Source organism: Sus scrofa, chromosome 10 (genome assembly GCF_054392235.1).
Source record: "Sus scrofa isolate SSC_HxYL_T2T_F1_AM1 chromosome 10, Sscrofa_HxYL_maternal_Yorkshire_Landrace_v2.0, whole genome shotgun sequence".
NCBI lineage: Eukaryota > Metazoa > Chordata > Mammalia > Artiodactyla > Suidae > Sus > Sus scrofa.
Window position 1 is genome coordinate 49086748 of NC_139392.1, and position 4718 is coordinate 49091465.

General features: G+C 37.0%; 1 pseudogene; it reads left to right on the forward strand.

The window, feature by feature from the left end:
• Nucleotides 1-802: 802 nt before the first annotated feature.
• Nucleotides 803-1732, forward strand: LOC146399378 (olfactory receptor 5AN6-like; annotated as a pseudogene).
• The last annotated feature ends 2986 nt before the right edge of the window (nt 1733-4718 follow it).

Genomic DNA, 4718 nt, shown 5'->3' on the forward strand with positions numbered 1-4718 from the left:
CAATGTTTTTTAAAAATAAATTTTATAGTGAGTTATACTGTTTTAAAATGTTCTTTTTTATAGTTTAATTTTTAATTAAAGTGTAGTTGATTTACAATGTTGGGGCAATTTCTGCTGTACAGCAAAGTCACCCAGTCATACATACATACATATACATGTGTATATATATATACACACATTCCATTTCTTATATTATCTTCAATCATGATCTAACCCAAGTGATTGGATATAGTTCCCTGTGCTGTACAGCAGGACTTCATTGATTATCCATTCTAAATGTAATAGTTTGCATCTACTAACCTCAAACTCCCATTCCATCTAACTCCCTCTCCCCTCCCCTTTGGCAGCCTCAAGTCTATTTTCAATGTCTGTGAGTCTGTTTCTGTTTTGTAGCTAGGTTAAAAAATATTATATATATATATTTTGCTTTTTAGGGCTGTACCTGAGGCACATGGAGGTTCCTAGGCTAGGGGTCTAATTGGAGCTACAGCTTCTGGCCTACACCACAGCCACAGCAATGCCAGATCTGAGCCATATCTGTGACCTACATCACAGCTCATGGCAATGCCAGACCCTTAACCCACTGGGCAAGGCTAGGGATTGAACCCAAAACCTCATGGTTCCTAGTCATATTCATTTCCGCTGTGCCATGATGGGAACTCCAAAAAATATTATTTTGACTATGGATAATTTTGTTCCAAAACCACAAAACTATATCCAAAACAAATATGTTTCATAATACTAAAACAGTCAATCATTAACCCAAGCATCTTTCTGCAGTTTGAAGCAATTTCTCAAGACAATGGCTGGCGGAGGAAACAATACAATAGTCAAAAATTCATTCTTTTGGGATTCTCAGATTTTCCCAAATTCAGAATTGTTCTCTTTGCTGTATTCTTGGGGATTTACCTCTTGACAGTGGTGTGGAATGTGGGCCTCATCCTTCTGATTAGGATGGACTCCTGCCCATGTACTTCTCTTCCTCAGCATCTTATCCTTCTTCTATTTCTGCTATGTTACCTCCAAAACCCCTCAAATGCTCTCAAGCTTCTTCCAGAAGCCTGAATTCGTCTCCTTTACAGGGTGCACCATACAATGCTTTTTCTCTAGCCTGGGTCTGACCTAGTGCTGCCTCCTAGCCACCATGGCTTATGATCGCTATGCTGCTATTTGCAACCCTCTCCTCTACACAGCCATTGTGTCCCCCACACGCCCTGTGTGTGCAGATGATGGTTGGAGTCTATAAAACTGGTATCCTTGGCTCATTGATACAACTGTGTGCTTTACTTCAGCTCAATTTCTGTGACCCAAATATTATCAACCACTTCTTTTGTGACCTGCCTCAACTATTAGTCCTCTCCTGCTCTGAAACATTTTTCCTACAAGTCATGAAATTTGTGATAGCAGTGATTTTTGGTGTGACATCTGTCTTAATCATCATGCTATCATATAGTTATATCATTGCTGAAGATAAGCTCAGCGGAAGGCATGTCCAATGCCTTCAACACCTGCACTTCTCACCTGACAACAGTGACTCTTTTCTTCAGATCAGGACTCTTTGTCTATATGTACCCCAGTGCTAATAACGCTCTGAGCTATGATAAGATGGCATCTGTCTTCTACACAGTGGTGACCCCCATGGTGAATCCTTTGATTTATTCTAAGGAAAAAGGAAATTAAAGATGCCCTTAAGAGGTTTAAGAAGAGACTGTTTTCCCATCATCACAGTTAATTAATGGTCCGATAGGTTAGTGACCCTGTTGACTGGAAGTTTCCAGACTCAGGAAGGGAAATGCATGTAACTTCATTCAACATCGCTAATGCTCTGGCAGGATTACAATTGAGTCAAAACATCCAAATCCAGAACCGGCTGAGTGCCATGCAAAACCTGTGGCTTCTTTGAGTCTTGACAGTAGACTCTTCTCTCTTACACCAGCAATGACTTCACAAAGCAGTTAATATATCTTTTATTTTTTTATTTTTAAAGGTTTTATTGAAGTATAGCTAATTTATGAGGTTGTGATAATTTCTTCTGTACAACACAGTGACCCAGTCATACATATACACATATCCGTTCTTGATCAGATTCTTTTCCCACATAGATTATCACAGGATATAGGGGAGAGTTCTCTGTGCTACACAGCAGGTCCCCATTGGCCAATCATCAGTGCACATATGCCAATCCCAAACCCCTATTCCATCCCTCCTCCCCACCCCCAACCTGTCCCCTTTGGTAACCATAAGTTTTTCAAAGTCTGTGAGTCTGTTTTTGTTGTGCAAAAAAGTTCATTTGTATCCTTTTTTTAAAATATTCCATGTATAGGTGATATATGATACTTGTCTTTCACTGTCTGACTAACTTCCCTCAGTATGATAGTTTCTAAGTCCATACATGTTGCTGCAAATGACATTATATCATTCTTTTTATGACTAATATTCCAGCAGTTAATATATTAATTATTATGTACATATAACCTTCAATTTATCAGTGTTTACATACCCTTACATACCCTTTCAAAATTTCAGACTGCAGGCTTCAGAGAACGGTACTAAACACAAAGTTAGTAAATAATCTTTCTCACACACATCCCAAATGAAACAAGGTCCACTTTGTCCCAGACTCCAAACCCTCTGGATGCCTAGGCACATTCCAGTTTACCGATGTGGGGATATGGAGAGAAGCAGAACTTCAATTTTGACATAACTTCCCTGCCATGGAAACCTACCTTTATCAGAATTAAGTTGCAAGTATTTTTGCCCAGTGTGTGGCTTATTTTATTTTTCTTAGTGGTATCTTTTTTAAAGTAATTCTATGGAGACATAATTCATATACCACACAATTCACCCTTTCAAAGTTCAGGTCGATGATTTTTAATACAGTTACAGAGCTGTGCAACCATCACCATGATGAGTTATAGAGCATTTCATCAACCCAAAAAGAACCCCATACCCATTAGCACTCAGTCCTCATTCCCCTCAAACCCTGCAGCCCCAGACACCGCTAATTGACTTTCTGTCTGTATGGATTTACTTGTTCTGAATATTTCACATAAATGGAGTCAAACAGTAGGTAGTCTTTTGTATCTGGCTTCTTCTTTCACTTAGTATAATATTTTCAGGGTTCATCCATGTTGTAACATGTATCAGTACTTCATTCCTTTTTATTGCTTAATCATATTCCATTATTATAAATAAGAATGAAATATATACATATATTTCATTCTTAATAAATATATACATATATATATATATATTTAGCTTGTGGGTTATTGTTGTTGATGTTTGTTTTTTGTTTGGTTGGTTTTTTTTTTTTTTTTTTTTGCTTTTTAGGGCCACACTCACAGCATAGCTTCCCAGGTTTGGGGTCCCATCAGAGCTGTAGCTGTCAGCCTACACCACTGCCACAGCAATGATGGATCCTTAACCCACTGAGCGAGGCCAGGGATCAAACTTGCATCCTCATGGATGCTAGTCAGACTTGTTAACCGCTAAGCCATGATGGGAGCTCCATATATATAAATATATTTAAATCATTCATCAGTTGATGGACATTTGAATTTGTTTTCACTTTTTGGCTATTATATATAATGCTGCAGTGAACACTTGTGTACAAGTTTTTGTGTATATGTATGTTTTCATTTATCTCAGGTATATACATGTAGGAGTGGAATTGCTGTGTTATATGTTATTCAGTGTTTAACCTTTTGATAAGTGTCAGACTGTTTTTTAAAGCAGCTGCCCTTTTTACATTATATACCATCAACTTATGAGGGTTCCAGTTTCTCCCCATCCTTGTCAATTCTTGTTATATCATCTGCCTTTTTTATTGTAGCCATCGTGTTGGGTATGAAGTTGTACAGCATTGCGGTTTGGATCTGCATTTACCTAATGGCTAATAATATCAAGCATCTTTTCATGTGCTTGTTGGACATTTGTTTATCTTCTTTGGAGGAGTGTCTATTCAGATCCTTTTCCTATTTTTAAATTAGGTTGCCTATCCTTCCATTGCTGAGTGTCATAGCCCTTTATATATTCTAGATATAAGGCCCTTATCAGATAGATACATGATTTGCAAAAAATTTTCCAATCCACTAAGTTTTTTCCACTTTCTTAAAGGTGTCCTTTGAAAAAAGTTTTTACTTTTGATGAAGTTCAATTTGTATGTTTTTCTTTTGTGGTATATACTTTCCATGTCATATCTAAAAAGTCATTGTCTAACCTTCTAAGTTTATAGTTTTGTTCTTATATTTGGTATGATCCACTTTGCATTGTTTTTTGTATGCAATGTGAGGTAAGGGTCTAAGTTCATATTTATCCGCATCATGGAAAGATCTCAAAAATTATGTCAGGTGATAAAAGCAAATTGCAAAATGATATGTGCAGTATGATACCCCAGTCATGTAAAATTTGAAAGCATGAAATGTCACATATTACTCATAATTACATATAAACTCATAGGTAAAAAGTTTCACATCCAAATCTTTGATAATAATTGCCTCTGAAGGGAAAAGAGACTGGAAAGAATTGGTAGTCAAAGTGGTCTTCTTCAGACTTGTTGGCAGTGTTTTTAGGTTGAGATAAATTTGACACAATATTAACAGTTACCAGTTTGAGTGGTCTATTATGCTCAACTTTTTTTTTTTTTTTTTTTTTTTTGGCTTGTTAGGACTACATCCATGGCATATGGAATTTTCTACGCTAGGGGTTGAATCAGAGCT